The sequence below is a fragment of the Bombus fervidus genome, chromosome 4, assembly GCF_041682495.2.
Source record: "Bombus fervidus isolate BK054 chromosome 4, iyBomFerv1, whole genome shotgun sequence".
Lineage (NCBI taxonomy): Eukaryota > Metazoa > Arthropoda > Insecta > Hymenoptera > Apidae > Bombus > Bombus fervidus.
The window spans coordinates 18,325,690-18,344,744 of record NC_091520.1 but is presented as its reverse complement, the minus strand read 5'-3'; the positions used below and the strand labels follow the sequence as shown (position 1 = coordinate 18,344,744).

At 43.6% G+C, this 19,055-nt stretch overlaps 1 non-coding gene across 1 annotated transcript; it reads right to left on the bottom strand.

The window, feature by feature from the left end:
* Window positions 1-15,958: 15,958 nt before the first annotated feature.
* Window positions 15,959-16,030, bottom strand: Trnap-cgg (transfer RNA proline (anticodon CGG)). Its single transcript has one exon. It is a non-coding gene; the product is annotated as a tRNA-Pro (tRNA).
* Window positions 16,031-19,055: the final 3,025 nt, after the last annotated feature.

The following is a 19,055-nucleotide window of genomic DNA, read 5'->3' as shown; positions in this document are numbered from 1 at the left end:
ATGTGAAAGGACGAAGGTTAATAACAAGTTATAATACGTGCAAAGAGTGATACGTGAGCGACCAAATAGAAAACGAAATTTGATAAGTAATAGAAGGTTCTCTGTTTTCGTTTAAATTGTTGGAACACGAACCTAACGTGGTATAATTGTTAGAATCGTGGTTGTAAATTTGATTGGAATTAATTAATCGCACAGTTTATTCGTTGCAGAACAATAGACGATTTCTTTTTCTTTCAAACGTGTGTACCGCTGTACGTTATATTTTGCGCAACATGTGTTCGAAAGCAAACCTCAAAATCCGACAGAAACTATTAGTCGTGCAACTTATCTACTCTTATTCAAAATAAACGAGTTTACTCGGTTAATGAACGTAATGCACCTCGTAAGAAGCACGTTAAACAATAAACTATTATCCGATACTCATCTAACGTCGTACAAATTACCTTAATAAAGAATTCCAGCTGCCGATTACTATTATCCTCGCCTACTAATTGCTCTCCGTGTTACGTATCCTCGAAACAATGAACGACATAAACGAACGAACGTAATGAATGTAGACCGCAATCATCGAGTAGCAACGTAAGACTCGTCCTCTAATAACTAACTTGTACGATGATTTCGCGTTCTGTATGAACGTAAAAAACAGCAGAACTAGGTGACCGTCACGGCCGAAGGTATTGTATGAACTCACGGTCTGAAAAGTCACGGATCTACTCGACTTCCTACCAACAACGCCCACGGCGATTAAAAAAGACCAGAGGATGCTACGTAATAATAATTGCATTATACAACTTTGATATCGTTTCGTTTTCGCTCTGAGGAAGCATCGTTCGATGGTTAGTTGTTAGGATAGTTAGTCGAGTGGTCTGCTCGCCAAATGTTATTAACTCCGCGAAACAAAAAGTAGAGGAAATCGATGAAATTATATAATTTTACAAGATGAGAATCGATCAATTATCTTGACGTTGAAACTTGAAAATTTTGAGAAAATGCAATTGTGTTTTATGCGAAATTGTGAACGTTGTCCATGAATCTCTGTATTTAGAACCAACGATACGACTAACCGATCGATTTCGTCGACTAGTTCCATTCCGACTTCCTTGCGCGTTTCGAATTATTTGAAGAATATCTCGGTGATTTAGTAGCTGGCTTACCCAAATTCCTTCAAAGCCCTGGAAACCTTGGCGTTGATTCCGAAAGTTCCGAATACATTAACGAAAGTTATCAGAGCCGAACTATTTCCTCCCGCGGCCTTTACGTACTCTCGAATCCTTGAATTGGAAATAAACGTTAATACATTAGCACCACTGAATAACAGCAGCGCGGTGATAAATGTTATACTATGTCGTCTACACGATGTTGGTGGAGGATGTTTTAATAATTTAAAGACCAGTCACGGACATCGACGTTGCAATAACGATTACGTAACCGGCGTCGTGTCGTTCGGCACTCTGTATTTATTGACGTAGAAGCAATGCCGGAACGGTGATTACGGGCAGGGAACTTGTTAAAGATATAGAAGAGCGATATTTTGCCGATAGTTTAGTCCTGCGGGGGCCACTCGGGGTCTCTCGAGTCGCCGGCAACGCGCGTTTATAGATCCGGCTCTTTCTCTACGATCGCGAACAGCCTCGTCGGATTGTAAATCGCGGGGTCTCGCGTTAAAAGTTTGAGAAATGGCAAATGCATATACTATATCCTAGATACCTAACGAGTTAACGCTCGTGGGTAATCATCTGTTACGACAAATGACGTGTTGAAACGTCCTGACAGAAAAAAAAATCTAATATCGATTAAATTTATTAACTGCGAGATTTACTTCGGAAAAATGGCATGCTTTTGTTTTTAGGTTATAATACGCGTACGACATACGAGTATAACAAAATCGATCGACTTGGTTTCTTATAAACTTATTAATTTTAAATTATTCGCGTATACGATGGTATTCGATATCCGAAAGAAGAGATCTTATCTTCGTAAAGTTATTTATCGCTAGAAGATGGCATAGATAATGGTAATTTTTCTGTCTATTTTAATTCATACAATTGATCAGCACGGTTACCGAGCGACTCGTATTACGATGGTACGATTAACGTTGATCGATGTTAGGGTTAAGCCAGGCGAAGCGCACGATACGATTGAGAAAGGAAAAGTAATCGACCATGTTTACGATGACCATTCGATGCGCACTTCCTATAAGAGAAACTGAAACGATCGAGGAGTATCGAAATAAGTCGAGGAACGTGAAATAGGTATAATAATAACACGGTCGGTCTTGATTTTTCTGGCGGTGGTGGTATTAAAAACTCATAACGCGCTTTAATAAACGATACGTGACTGGTTGCGGGCATGGTAACGATCGTTTCGACCAAATGTAGTCGAAAAAACTGAAACGTCGGAAGGGAATACAGAATGAGAGGAGGTCCGAACGAGAGGAGGAATATCGTAGAGTTCGTAAGGGAGGATCACGTTAAAACGAAAGGGGGAGAAGAGAAGATGAAGAAAAAAGGAAACAGGAGGGAGACGAAGAAGAAGGAGAAAGAGGCGAGGCATAAAGAAGAACAAGAAGCGCGCGTGGTCGCGGTAGCAATCGACAGACCCGTCATTAAAAATCAGTTAACCTGGCAATTACCGTGCAAGTCCGAGCCTATTAAGTGCGCGTAATCGGAAGGGACTTTTTTGGAATAATCGTTTGCAGCAAACACTCGCAGAGAAACGAGCTCGTGGTACTCGCAATCAGATCTGCGACTATTAAGGGGGAAAGGTGCGCTTTGTTTCGCGGTAAAGCGAATGGGAATAATGGGACGATGCTACGGATTCTTTAGGAAAGGGACACTGTGTGAAGAAATACGTGCGATACCTTGTCTCGAATGGGAAATACTCCTCGCGAGCTAAGGACTCTCGGGAACGGGATTGCGTCGGTGTATACGTTTTCAGGAGGAGCAACAATCCTCGTTCCTCTACGAGTAACTTCTACGAGTAACTTCTACGAGTAACATCGTAGAAAATAACGCAGGGAAAGATAAAAATAATTCAGAAACGTTATAGGTACTTGCATTTACAATTTCTCCTTAACAAGAATTAAACTGTCTCCAATTCCCATCGATCAAGTTTCAAATCTCTCCTATTCGTTCGATACGTTCCTAGCGAAAGGGAACACCCGGTATACAGGCAGTACGATTGCAGGATCACGGCAGAAGAGTTAGGATACGAATCATCGGCTTGGATTTTTCGATTTAACAATTGGAAGCTCGAACGGACCGTTAGATGGGGAAGCTTTCATTTACCCTGGCTTAAGTGGCCACTTGCGAGTCTATAACCCTTTCTTTACCTACGTTATTGCTTTGTTAAAGCATCATTTTCCTTTCCCCTGATTTCCACCGTGGCGACTCCGGACCGCTCGATACTCATTCGTAGGCCCATTCCCTCCGAGTTATTCCCAACTCCGTTCCAACTCCGTACTTAACTTCGCCTACCATATAAGACTTCCGGAAGAGCCGTTTGCTCTCGATACGTTGCTCCGCGTTCGGCCTGTAGCCACCAGAAGAGAAGTTCAAGAGAGAGCCGATCCGGTGAAGTAGTTACGGATAAGTTTGTCGGCGCTTAAGTGGCGCCGAATACGGTTCTGTAAGTACAACCTGCTCGTGGCAATTCGTCCGTGTATGCGTGTATACGTGTACGTGTACGTGTGCACGGTTTAAGCGCCGTCGAACGATCATGGAGCGGCAAACTGGCCCGATACCAGCAGAAATCCTGCAAATCCTCTTTAACCAGGCTCCTCCAATTCGGTCGATAATTTAGCCGTGTAATTGGTGCACGCGAGACTCGCCGAAATTCAGAAACTACACGAGCAGAAGATCGCCGATACATCGTCGAAAATCACACGGTAGACGATCGAGAACGACTACGGTGCATCCGTTATACGTTTGGAAATCGGGGAAAGAGAGAGCCTGAAGAAGGCTCGTGCCTTTATTTCTCGAGCATCTTGCTCGAGTATCCTCTTCGCGGTGGAATCTCGGTAGGCTGGAAGGAAGAATTCGAGAACGAAAGGCGAAACAAATAGTTACAAAACTGGCCGGGGACGGAAGACAAAGTATTTCGGTGGACAGCCGAACAACCGCATAGCGGCGTGGCGAGTCGGTGTGGTTCGTTTTAAGCCTCGTTGCCATTATCTCGAGGAGAAGGGACAGTCGGAGAACCGGTCGTACAGAATCTTGGGTTCGCGATAATATTTGCGACACTCCGATCCGTGGAACCAAGTGGACGTATATAAGCTACAGGATAGGCCAGAGGGAGGGTTAAAAAGCGAGTGATTTGGTCCTGGTGAGGCCCTGGCTGATTAATGTGACCGACTATGCGCGCCCGCTATATGGGCCGACCTGGCTCATTTGCATTCGCATCGGCGCGGACCACCGTGTTCTCCGCGAGCGAACTTCTTTCGGGACGAACAAGCGCATGTCCGGAGCTCTCCATTCAACTGCTGCCATTTCAACCGCGCCTTCTAGCTACCTAGCTAAAGCCGTGGGATATCTCGAACCAAGAACGATTGTCCAACTTGGAAATGGGAATCCCCTAATAAACGATACCGAGGCAAATCTAAATGCGCTACTTGTTTTCTCGTACTGCTTTAAATGGCCACGCTATACTAGATCGCTACATGGCAAGGTCGGGAATAGAACGATGATTTGGAAGGCGTCGTCGATCGTTGGCGCGTGCAACCGCGTGGGCGTTTATCGGCGACCTGCTTAACATAGTCGACGGTTAGTGGATTCAATGATCGTGTAATTGCCGACAGGAAACCGAGCAGTTGCTTGCAAAGCGTTTTACTTCGGAGTTGGCTCGTTCGTCTTACGACGCGTGGCCAGAGTTTGGAAACGTTTCGAAAGTTCGACGCGTTTTACTTTTTTTGAATATGTGAAATTTTCCTCGCGTTATGTTAGATATATAAAGATCAGAGTACCTTGTCGTTACATTTATATATTTTTCTAATTTTGAATTTCCTATAAACGCATAAAAATCCGTAACCTAAATTGTTAACTTTCAACTTTATTTCGTAATAAAAAAAAAAAGAAATTCGCTAAGTCTCATTGAAAAATTCTCAACTTGTTAACGTAAGGTACGGTAAGCGTAGATCAGAAACTAAAAATTTCATAAAGCGTTGCTCCTTTAAAACCATCTTGTCCGTATACAATCAGATCATTGTTACGCCATACATTTGAAAAAAATACATATGGAAAATATGTGTATATGGAACCCTTCCTTAGAAAAAGAAAAAAAAGAGAAAGATCGTATGTTCGCGATTTCCTACATCTGTGCCATAAAAACGAAAACTCGATAGAATCGGTGAAAAAATCGACGAATTCTTCCACGAGAGGTGTATCTTTATAGTGAAATCGCGCACACCTACGCAACATAGCGCGCGCTTGTATGCAGGTGCGTAGCGATGGGTTAGCGAGGGTTAATGCGTCGAGTAATAATTAAAACGCCATTTCCCATAGGAGAGAAAGGCGAGATGAGGCGTGCTTATAAAAGCGCTTGCCGCGCCTATCTTGCTAACGGTTTAAGCAAATGGATCTTTTCGCGGACCACGATATTATATCACGACATACCTGTTCCCTCTGGCAGCCACTATGAGGATCACGGATGATACATATAAAATATGCGCGTGAATTTTAATAAATTGCCTGTTAATTCGGATAATTTATGAATCCTCGCTTCGAACTAGTCGCATCAACTACGTACGTGTGTGTACGGTTTCGCAACACGCGCGTTTCGCTTTTCAGGAATATCAAAAAGATTCGATGGTCGTCCGTTCGACGACGAATCCATACGTCATCTTTTTTTTTTTTTATCCTTTCTTTTCCTCCTCCTTCTTCTTCTATTAAACAAGTCAACCATATCCGGTTATATTTTATTTTGCGAATCACGGCCGCTTGAATAATGGCACCTAGACATCGATGGCCTTGTAACGCTTCAAGGATGGTACACGGAGGCTCGTACGAAATTCGTCGAATCGGTATACGAATGTGTTCGCTCGTATCCAAGTGGTAGGATTGCATCTTGGCCACGAGAGCATACATTGTAACGAATTATCGCGCGTCGAGCGGCATCGTAATTAAGAGTTACGCAACAGATAATTGAGAAACCTGACACCTTTTCAAAAGCGCTACCTCGTCGACACGGTGTATCGTATCGAGAAGCTTAATAATAATATGGTTTCCGCGATGATCGAACGCGCGCGAGCTCGACAGATCACGACGCGTAGTAGTCGATAGTCCTCGCGATTCGTTTGCCTTGATCCCCGATAAACTGTCTGACGTAATACCACGTTCGCATGGTTTTCAGTCAAACGGATGAAAAGCGCGAATTTATTAATTATCCTTCGTCGTTCGCATCGACAATTCCATCTTCCCTCCCTCGAGTCTCCCCTCATTGTATCAGGCTGTTTCTAACAACTCGATTCCAGTAATTTGTCTTTCCGAGAAACGTTTAATCGCATCAATCACGTTGGAAAATCGCGCTTACATCGCGCTGTATCGCGATCCATCTCAATTGGAATTACGCGGCCCGTTCGAGCGAGTGAAATATAATGTCAGCCGTAATGAAAACGTAGCCGCAACAAAAAGAGAAGCGCGACGTTAAACGACCGGGATAATCCCCCTGACGGTCGTGGGTGATAAAGATGCCTCGATTCCACGGTCTAATTACCGGCGATTATTCGCGGGCCTAACGGACAACACAGTCGCGATCGCTCGCGCGTATAACCGAGGAAGAGATGGGCGAAGAGAGACGCGTACACGCACGATAAAGAAATAAGCATCGACTGTTAACCGTCGTGGGCAATTATTAATCGCGTCTCAGGCTAATGACGAGCGTACCATACGTACGAAAAGGCCTGCAGAGAGAGCGTATGCTAATGAAGCGGCGAGAGTAGCCAGGGCTCCTTTTATTTTTCACGCGGATAATGTAACTTTGGTTGCCGTGGCGAGCAGTACCGCGCGCTCCAGTGATTAGCATCGGCTCCGACTCGCCGTACGATGAGGTTATTCCTCAAGAAGACCACGGGATAGGTGCAGAGGGGAATATTCCTCAATGTCGCGGTAGCCGATGAAGACCTCACCGGGGGTAGCTGCGAGCCTTGACCGCGTGCTGCACGCTTGATATATATCTCTATCGTGGTCGGAGCCGAGCCAGCCCGACGAGCGGTCAAAGTGCGAAATCCAGCTAATACGATCGTGGAAGCTAGCGAACAGGTAGAATAAGCTGGCTAAGGTGGCGGATGATGACGGTTGGTATACGCTGCTTACAAACTAAAATTTATAACCCGATTGACAACGCTCTGAGGCTTTTCTGGTAATACCCAAATTCAAGCGTAACAATTTTAAAACTATTTGCATAGTAGGTACTATTTGCGTAGAAAGTACACGAGGATAGACAAGAGGTTGACATATAACAGAGAGAGGGATATAAGCGGTCCATTTATGTGGTCCAAATGGTAGCCCGAAATATAATAAGTGGTAGTCGGTAGACGTTCGTAGGTATTCTGCTTCTGTCAAGACTATATTTAAAACCTTATTATACCATCGTAGTTGACTATTTCTAAAGATCTGTCAATGTAATTTATAACATAGTAATTTCAGCGATGGCCGATAATCAGTCAAGTTTCCTTCTTATTTTATCAACGACAGAGTTGTAAAACTGTTTAATCTTAGTGTTCCGGATTAATTAATTAATATCGAAGTAATTCGTTAAATTAACATTAAAGTATTAATCGATAATAAGATAATTTTAGTGTCAACGATAATCATCGAAAAGACTTTAAATGCTAACTTTATCCATGACATTAGTACCAAAATTATCGTTCTAACAGTTTGTTGTAAACGATAAATATTTGACTTTACTCCTATTCCTCTCCTTTGCTATCTTTTAAACAATTTTTCGGCAAAATTAAACGTCACTGCCGTTCTTTACGGTTGCGCTATAATGCATTGTACGGTTGCCACTGTAATACATCACGGTTCACTATACAGTGGATACGCACGGTGTACAAATACGACGGTCGATTAAAGATCGTGACGAATCGCGAACGATGAACCTGTCCACGGATCGACGATCGAGGAATCTATTAACCGAACGAATTCAGACCGATCGGATACCCAAAGCGTTAATTAATCATGCCGGTTAACCGAGTATCGTTTAGCCGGTGGTTTACAAGCCACGAGCTCTCACGGAACGTGCGTGAAATTGATTTAAGATCGACGCGGTTGTAAACAGTTATTTAAACGGAAAGAATATCGGGACTCGTCGGAGGTGCGAACCAACACCTCGTTACGCTCTTGGGGGTTCCCGATGTTAGTGGAAAGTATATGGTTATTGCAAGACAGTTGAAAACGTCCGCCGGCAAAAATGCCATCGCTAATCACGCACCGATCTAATCGTCGAGCCTTTCGGCGTTTCGTCTGTAAAATCGGGTATCGTTTCAACCGCAACGCACCGGCGTTATACCCGTTACAGGCTCCGCACAAGTACCAGTAAAATGTACGAAGTAATTCCGGAGTGTAGATACGTCGGCACGGACGTGTCAGCCGCTATTTTACAGGCGAACCATCGTCTCTTCGGTGTTGAACGCCGCGCCGCTATTTTACAAACCATGAAATACACACGCCGCCAGGGCGGTAACTTAAGCCGTGTCCTCACTGGGCCCGCAACGATGTTGATATTCCATTTTCTTGAGAAAGTTGCTGGTTGTTGCCAGTAACGAGGCTTGCTGCGCAGTCCAAAGACCAAAGAAAAACAGTTATACAGTTTGTCGACTGTTTCACAAGTTCGCCGCTGCATTTGGAAACAACCGGTAGAGACACGATAAACAAGTCGCGTTTTGTCTCGTGCGAAGGCCATAGGAAGAAAAAGAGACAAGTACGTCTTTGTCCTTTTTCTGATTTTAATATCATTTTATGGCTAAAGAATAGCATTTAAATGTAACATAGCTGGGAATAAAAGCGACCATATCGTCATTCCAAAATTGATCAGTGCGGCTTCCGAATGTCTCGTTCTTTGGAACATACAGCGAGGACGCAGCTTAAACAGAGGGGAATAAGGCGCGCCGTGGAAGCGTGTTAAGAAAAAAAGCAGCAGGGAAAAGAGAGATGCGTAATTACGAATAAAAGTTTCAATTAGCTCCCAGGTGAGCTAAACGTGGTGATCGCGGCTGCGTGATTCATAGGCCATATAAACTGTGTGCATAGCCGGGCAGCGTCGCCGTGTAAGATCGCCGAAGGATGATGATGCTACGTAGCACTACCTTTCACTTTGTTTTCCCGCAAAGATGCCTCGGCTAAATATTAACGTCCGTGACAGAGATGCTTTTCCCGTCTGTCGCGTCCCATGACCATTACCGAACGTTATACCGGTGCGGCTGAAAATTCAGGCGGTAACCAAGCTTTCCAAGCCGAATATATATAGCCTCTCCCGTAAACTCTTTAACCCCGTCGTGTATTACATTGTAGCGCTCGCAGTCGCCAACGACGGCAAATTAAACGGAGAGATACCGCTGTTAAACATCCCATCGTCGTTTCTTTTCTCTCTTTTCTCTCCTTATTTCATTTTCTTCCGCTTTCATCGCGTTTCAATCGCGATGCAACGTAGTTAGAAACGAAATTTTTATCACGGCAGGAAGGAGTGCCGCTTGTTCCACGCGTGTTACTCGTAACGTTCGTCGGAGATGAGTGAAAAAGGTGTAAAGACGATCGTGAGCGTTGACGTCTACCAACGATTCTTCGCGGCCTAAGTTACGAGGTGTACGCGGTCCGGCAGCGAAGTTACAGCTGCCGAAGCTGTTATTAACGTTATTCAATCATCGCTCGAGTTTCAGCGGAAGGTTCTACGACCTCGTTCCTCCGACCTCGTTCCTCCGACGACCACCCGTGCTGAAAATTCTTCGCAACGCATACGAGACTCGGAGACGAGAGCGGCGTTCCTCTAGGACACGGTTTCTCGTCGACGATAAAAATTTCCGTCGACCGCGGATGTAGCTAATTGTGACCATCGGACGCTGTTAAACGCCTCTGAATGGCTTTACACCGCGCTAACAGGTAAAAAAAGCAGAAATCGGTGTATCGATTCTGCTTTGTCATTGCTCGGCCACCTACCTAGTTTCAACTTTTCTGACCGCTTTCGTTATACGTATTTAGTATATATATATATCGTTGAGGCGTTACTCTTTTACGTTTCTCTCTCCTTATTTGCTACTCGAAACTTCATCGATATTACCTTCAGAGGAATATTTAAGCTTCGATCCTACAAGAAGATAACGAATGATATGTACATCGGATATACCTAATTATTAAACCTTCAAAGTAGTATTCGTCTTATATACGGTGGAACTCCATTTACATGTATGAGATTTGAGTGTTCGATTGAACAAACTTCTACCGACCGAATTTATTTATATTGTCTGCTATTACGTGAACATGGTATTAGTGGCAAGAATCAGTGATCTTTTACTATATGATGTACTTCTCCTCCGATGGATTCAGTATCGTAAATAAAGACCAATGGGTGATGACGAAACCAGAATTCGCAACAATACGCATTTAGCAGATCCTGTACCTTCGGTACAGGTAAAGGTAAATAAACTTGGTTCTTACGACCTGCGTATCGCATATTTCGTGCCAGCTGAATCTTGCGGTATCCGCTAGATCTCCGTTGCAGTGCAACCCTAACTGAGACTCGGTCACCAAACACCGGAAAACTTCTATTCGCGGGAATACCACGCAATCGATCAAAATATCGTTTTCCAATATCGACGAGCGGAATTCCGCTAAAATAACGTGCATTCGCGCAACAACGGTTGAAACGGTATATACGTCGAAGCTGGAAGAGACGCGACGCGAGTGACGTTAACGAGCGACGCGACCCGTAATGGGATTACTTTGCGTAAATCACAAAGCTGACCGGTCGTCCTGGTCTTCTACACTTATTACGTGTGTGGTTCTACGACTTCTCCCTGGCCCTGTTGAGATACGTTCGACGTTTAACCCCGAGGTCCCCGCCACGCTGGAAACCCCCGATGTATCGATCCTTGACCAACCGCACAGAAGGGACCAACACTGGTGCACACCAACGGACCAACAGGCACGAATATTACCTGGAACTCCGGGAATTCTATCTTCCGCGATGGCTACGTACGAATACACCGAACACAGCGAACGAACGAAAGAACGATCGTCCGGTTTCTCGTCTTCTCTAATCGGGACTTTACGAGCACCCTGTATTCCGGCATGCGTGCCTCGTGCGCGACCTCAGCCGACCTACGCCGACCTCTCCCACATTACCTCGTCCACGCACCTCGCTCGGTAGAGATGCCACGACGGAGAAACTCCATCGCGGAGCATCCAGCATACCGGGATTACCCCCGACGACGTCTCTCACAGTCTCTCAGCCAAATTAGCTCTCGCTCGTGTTTGTTTCCCGTCGATTCCTCTCCTCCAAGATTCGCGTCTTCGCGTTTAACTTGGCGTACCTCTAGCCGGTCGCGTCGGTGATCCTTTGAAAACGGCCCGAGGAGAAATTTTCGCGGCCACCGAGATTACAGCCGAGACTTTATCCGATACCTAGGCTCGAGCTGACTGGTCGAGACGAGTACACGCATAGCGTAGAAACCTCCTCCTCGGGAATTCTTCCTGCTGAACCATCTTTAATTAAACTCCTGACGCGATATAGCTTCGAGGAATTCAGCCTGCGCGAGACACGGGAACGATCCGGGGTGAAAGTAACGCGACGCACGAACAAATGTTATTCGCTGTACCGAGATGAAATAGGACACGTGTATTCTGGCCGACCTGTGAAGGAAAGCTAATCTAAATACGAGACTATTATCCTTCTAGGATAATGGCACGATAGTTTTTTACATTCACGAGTATTTAAAAGTTTTTAGCAACATCTAACGTTGATTCTTCGAAATGAAAAACGGAGAACTTGAAATATTTCAAGGTATCTCGAAGATTGGTAAAATATTAGGATATTTCGACTAGAGAGGCGGCGGTATATTTGATTGCAATTTTCCACCGAATCGAGGATCCGTTACGACGATGAAATTACGACGAAGAAACTCGTATTTTTTTCGCAGCTGCTGCCTTTTCCCACAGTATTTCTTTATCGTCTGTTTGCCAGAAGATTTTCGTACAGACCGTGGAAACTTGGCTCCCTTCACAAGTTCGCTTGACCCGCGCCGCTTCCTGTTTGTCTACTTTTGCCAGCCGAAAAAGCTGGTATCTACGAAAAAATTCGAAACTAGATTGCCGCGTTTGCCCCGGTGATTAGCAGCAGGGACTCACTAAATGGCGAGACAAACGGCGAGGTCGGTTCTTCCTGAAAGCAGCAAAAATTCCTGGCGCGCACAAGGGAAGAATACGCGAAGAGGTGGGGGATTCCTATGGAAATTCCATTGGCTCGGTGTCGTTACTCGCTCGTCTTAACGAAAGCAACCGGTGTTTGACTTGAAAATATTCCACCGGCCGTTTAATTGGCCGATAAAGTTAAGCTGCAAAACATGGCCGCGGCTAACGTGGCCAACGGAGGATTTCGTGTCTGTAAAAAGCCGTTCAACGTCAACGCGTCGATATTTTATCGTTGTATAATCTGCGCGCCAGCTCCGGAGCCTTCAGAGCGCATAAATGACATCGACCTCGGGCTGACCCGGGTAATTGAAAGAGGTGGCCGCGAAGCGACTGTGAGTAACCACAAGCTGCTCGGGCTCGTACGTAGGTGCAGGTGCGCGAGGCTGAGCGCACCTCCGTCAGCGCATATGTAATAACGAGTGTGCGGTGTTGCGTGGATTTTTGCGCCAGAATCGGAGAAACTTAACCGTTCGTTAGACGAAAGTAAACGGTGGCTATCGTTGTTCACGAGGTAATAAATAACGAGCGTCTGTTCGTTGACGGAAAGTCGTTCTCGCCTAATTAGGATGATAGTAAAAAGAAATAAAAGAATGGAATAAAAGAGGAAGAAAGAGAATGACGAGATAGACGGGGGGCATGGGAAAAGGTGGTATTAGAACGTTATTAAGTCCGAATAGAAACGCATTAAATTTTCAATAAAGAGTATCTAACGAGAGCTAATTGGCGTGTTCCGATAGGTACCTACCTAATGATTAGTTTTATAACCGGCGGGCGAAGCATCGAGGAAAATGCTCCGACCTACCCCTACTTTTTCTTCTCCTATCGTATCGATAGGCTAACGATATTAGAAATAAATTTATTACCGAAAATTATCAATGCCTAATCGCCGATCGTTAGTAACATCTTCTGTTGAACCTAAGGCCACGCGGTGATTCGTGTCTCTGTGATGCGATACGGGACAATGCAGGGACGGCGCTGAAAGTATAGGCCACACGTAGAGAAAAATAAATTAACGACTTGGCCCTAATTGCACGTTCAGAATTTTACGGCCGACCCTGTCGTACACGTGATGTAGACAACATTACGGACACACACGGTCGAGTAGCGTACTGCCATAGTCGGGCAAGGGTTGCGCGGAGGGGGAACGGTAATTACTTTGAGCGTGTTCTCGTGCACGATAAAAAATCAGAATGAAATGGTGCCTTTATTAATTACGTATTACTTAATCACCGGCTCGAAAAAAGGCGTAAAGAATGGAAGCGCATCCTGGTTTCTTTGGTCGGACGTGCTCTTTTGGTCGTCGATGAAAGAACTCGGGACGAAGAATCGCGAAACAGCTCGTGCTCGATCGTGGTCAAAACTAAGGCTCGTTTGCCGCGTAACGATGCCATGGCCCCGATTGCTCCTACATTTTTGGCCAAACATTCACTTTTAGAAACAAGGATGGCCCCTTTCGCGTCCTACGTTCGTCCATCGTTGTGTAACTCGCGCGTGGACTTTTTTCTCGCCGGTTTTTTCGTTCGCGCGTCTGGTGTCTGTCAGGTGTCGAAACTTTTGCCCCGAATTAACTACGATTGTATCAGTGGATTCGCGGGTCTCTGTCGCGATGCACAATAGCCACACGGCTCTCCGAGGCTGCTTCATTATGTAAAGAGAGGAAGAGAAAAAATAAAGGAGAAGGAGAAAAAGAGAGGAGCGTAACGCAACGCGGTGTATTCAAATTGTTTACACAGTAAACACCAGTGAACCGCCGTAACCGAACGTTGTGAAACGTATTCGAAGCGTTTATTCGTTAACCACATCGGTTGCTCTCTTATCTCACCGTGAGATATATTTATTGCAAAAACGATAGACTTTTATCCTGTCGTTAATGCTGCCGTCTTTCTATAAAACGTCGATCCGTTGATTTTATATAGTCGTCGATAATCGCCAGTGATCAGTGTCGACTCCACGTCCATAACGAGCTGGCCTTGGTAAAAAAAATCCTTCGAATTCTCGCTGTTGATCAACAGAGTGGCAATAAAACGAGTTTCAGGTACGCGTGTTTTGATACTGTTTATTTCTCTCTCGTGACTTAACGGAGAAAGAATCGTCGCGATAAATTGGTACCGAGCGTTGATTGTCTCGTGGACGCTCGAAACATTCAGAAGCTACGTCGATCAACTGTATAAATCGATATGCGCGGAAAGGTAGTTGCGTTACAAACGCTGCTCTTTAAACGTACGTTAGAATTTATAAAAATAAATCATTCGCTTTTAACGGTTCGAATTATTAATCGTACGCTTATTTAACGAAACTAAGAAATCAATGAAACGTACAGTTGATCAGTTTGACTTATGAGAAACTCGTTTGACGATTCAACCGCGATTTCGATGATTTTAGAACTCGCGTCATCGTTAACGGACCTGCTATCGATCAACTATGATCGTCTTACAGCTTCTACTATGTAAGCTGGTTTATTTCATTCGTTCTGTTCACTCGTTGGCTTATGCCCACTGGCGCGACAGCAATTTTTCTTCTCTTCTTCAAGGATTTTCAACGCGGACACTTTCAACGTGAGTGCTTTTCTACAGCGCTAAGAATATTACTGTTGGATAGTTATGAAATAAAAATGTTGCATATTATTGAATTAGAGTGTGTGAGATACGTGATTACTCGGAAGCTGTGTGAGTTATTAGAATTATTAGATTTATTAGAAAGGGTTACAGTAGAAAGGACAGAAATATACAGGCGCTAATGTTCAGAGAAGAAATTGAGCTGAAAACAGGTTTCAAAAGACATTATCGAATTGCATCGAGGGTGTTGGAAACAAGAAAATGACTTGCGAATTTGATTAAATAAAATTGATGCATTCGCTCATTTACAAGAGTAATTTCGCAACAATCATTGGCGACTCTCGACTTTGATGCATTAATTTCTGAGAAAAATCGATGTAATTGCATTGGAAAGCATTGTCAAGACCAATATATGCTAAGATTAAAATATTACGAAAGTGGGTAAAAGTTATAAAAGGCTTTATAAAAATACTCATATATTATTCCTAAAGAAACACTTATTCAATTTTGCTTTGATACGAAGATTAATCGACGAACCTTCCAAAAAATTCCAACCAATATTCCAAGGGAGTAGACTCGATATCTACGATTTAGATGAATCGAACTCGCGGTAAAATCATTCGATACGTTGTACGAGTCTTGTCTATCTTTGGACAATTATTTCGATAATAAGCGAGCTACGGTACGTGACAGCATTTGAGTTAACAACAAAATAACAAACACGAGTACCAATGCTTTGATCGAGTAAAATCATCGGTAACCTTTATCAGGGATATAGATATAAACAGTCAAATTTAATTGTTACTTATGCAGGGAAAGGACTGACGAAAAAAGACCATCAACGTTAGGGGGAAAAAAACAAACCGTTAGGTCTAACACGCGACATTCGGGGACACGCGACTATAGCGCGCGAGCTACGCACGTTCGATGGAGTTTGAAATCGCGCTGCGTGAAAGTGTTGCGCACACGCGTTCGTAAAAAGTAAAAGTAAAGAAATTTCATCGTGGGCTCGTCCGGGATTTGAACCCGGGACCTCTCGCACCCGAAGCGAAAATCATACCCCTAGACCAACGAGCCAACTTATTAGTCTCTTTGTTAACCATATATAAAAACCATCAATTAACATGTATAATAATTCTTATCGCGATCGACTGATTATAATAATTTACTGCACGCGCACATTCTTCCTGTCCGAGCAACCTGACACGTGTAAAACAAGCGATCGATTACACAGATAAATTTCTTCCATCTTCCAAGAATATAATTATCACGAGACAATTGATCGATTAAGAAATTTAAAGGTGAGAAAAATAATCGTGTGCTAAAACGACAAGAAACAATCGACACACGTTCCTCTGGTTTGTTCCCTTAGTTGATTCGATCTAGACTGATCAACGGTTTGGTTTTTCCCATGACCCGTTCAAAGTTCCACGCTATCCTCGGCAGATCGTCCAGCGGATGAAAGAAAAAACGTTAATTAGCTCGTTCGAACGGGAGCCGGGGATGCGAGATCCTCGGAGTTGGTGCGCGTGGCGCCACCTGTGGTGGAAACGTTGCATTCGTGATTAGCATTGCGTGTTGTCTTCGACCTGGCAATTGCCCTGCCAGCAAGAAGATAATCCTCCGTTTCGATCTATCGCAACAAAGTTGCGGAAAGGTCAGAAAGTGCGTGATTGCTTTTCATCGCTGCAACGTAATTAGGGTCGCGTCAGAGTTGTCGAGCTAGAAACTCGAAGTATTTTTTGCTACGCCAATTATGAACCGCCTGCGTTTAATCCTCGTTGATACGGTCGAGTATTTTACCGAAAGATATCGTCTCCAGGTAACGACGAAAACATTTTTAATAGTTTTATACGGGGGTTATAAAGATGTTCCCGTTTCAATGAACGCAATACTTTGTTCCTCGTGGATAAGTCCATCAGAAGCGACAGAAATTTTCTAGTGCGCAAAAATGACCGGCTAAAAAGGTAGAAACACTTTATGTTTCTAACATTTTTTATTATTGTATTGGCTATTATTTAACGACCGTGAGTTATTTCTTTCGACCCACGGACGGCAGTTTGAACTCATAAAAAGTTATAGAACGACCGTTCTGACAGACCTGTCGTAAAAAAGATGACACAAATGAGAAAAAAATTTCTGTCACAATTTTTACAACAGTGTACCTTTACATTGCCGCGGAATAACACACTTATATTCCGAAGGACATTGGGGTTGATTAAGCGATTCCAAAAAAATACCATCCCTGTACAAAGTATACCCGCGTTTATGGTATAGTTTGAACTCAGATTGAGTTTTGCCTGCGACGTAATGGCCATGGTAACAGTATGACGAACAGCTGAGGAATACGTTTGTTTCTGTAAATCCTACTTATGTACCGTGAAACGAAGGTCGAAGATCCAGCTTAGGGCTAAAAAGCCTCGTTTAGAAAAAAGGTAGTAATAAAAAGGTAGTTGATTAAATATTTATCCAACACAAAAATAGATTTACAAACCATTCAAATACTTGCTCAGATATTTAAGACAGACTCGTTCTGATTATTATCTTCATAAACTTCGTTAACGACGTTGTTGTTCTTTGACGTGCAATGTATGGTTAGTTAGCGCGGTGACGACGCTAACCTACGACAGTCCCGTAGAAAACTATTATTTTCGAAATATGTTTTTTTTTTTTTTCTAGATTACGTCAGCGCGCGTGATTTTGTGGAATTAAAAGTGGAAGAAATGAAAGGCGACGAGGAATGCGCGATACGAGCTTGACACAACTACGGGGAATTTCTTTTAAACTAATTTTAGCGACGACCAGTTACGAACTATGAGTAATTGGAAACCAGTAAGTATCGTAGAGCGTAAATAAAGAGTGAAAAAAGAATGGAGTAAGTAAAGTAAGAGAAGTAAAGAGAGACTTTACCACGCAGACGTACAGGTGCAAAGTCAACATGCATTTAAACACGTTGTAATTAATTAATTCACCACCTCTAAAATGCTACTCTTCGCTTTTTTATTTTTTATTGCTTTACCAGCAATCTTGGTAAATGAATACAAATAATTTGCCAGTGAGTAAAAACCTGTCGAATATGATTTTTACTCTAGCTTGAGATTCTAAATAATTTTATATAATTGATCGTTCAAATGTTCGTCCATATATTGCATAGGATAAAATAAAATTATATTTATTGAAAACTCAATGAAAAATCGAACGTTTGTCGTCGACAGTCGGCAATATTTATCAATATTACCGATGATCATTACGATTAAGAAACTTCTAGATTTTAGACGAGGTAGTTGACCAATTTAATTCTTCAGCGGCTCGTACATAATGTTTATCATCGGTAGTATTCGTCTAGATTGATCAATATTCCAACAAACAAGCTACGATCACATACCTAAGGCAACGAATCAAAGCATCAAAAATTCAGTTCACTGACAATATTTCCACGCTTCCCTCATACACTTATTGGTATTCCTAGCCAGAAACTTTATACCATTTTTATCAGAGACATGAATTTCCGATTCCTTTTGTTAAAACGTGTCGACTCGAAAAAGTCCACGATTAAGTTACTAATCGAGGGTTGCTGCAATATGCTCGTACAGGTTGCTGCTGTAAATTCATAATCGACTAATGTCTATAATAAGGAATTTACGCGCTTTACGCGTACGAGATCTACTACAACTTTTCTTGCTATAACGAAGAGTTTGGCGACGACGCAACGCGTGTCAATAATAAATCAGGTAAGTAAATTTGGTAAATTCGTATTCGGACAAACTGAGTATATCGGAGTGCGTCCTACCAGGCATTCGTGGCACTAAGGGAAGGAAAGGAGCGTGACGAAGAAGGTGTTCGGGAACAGAGGATCGTTATCGGTACCGTCAACTTCGGTGTGCAAACTGGATGCGAAGCAGGTACGCGTCACAAGTCCGGCGGCTCTCCGAGAGGATAGGAGGTCCGAGGAAAGGAGGAGAAAGAGAAGATCGAAGAGAGGGTAGAGCAGCGAAGCCCCTCCCTTGGATCTCCTTCCCGTCGGCCAAGAGAATCCCTCCGATCGACCAGCAGGACCCCCCACCAAAGATACGAGAGGACCCGCGACCCACCTGTGCCTCGG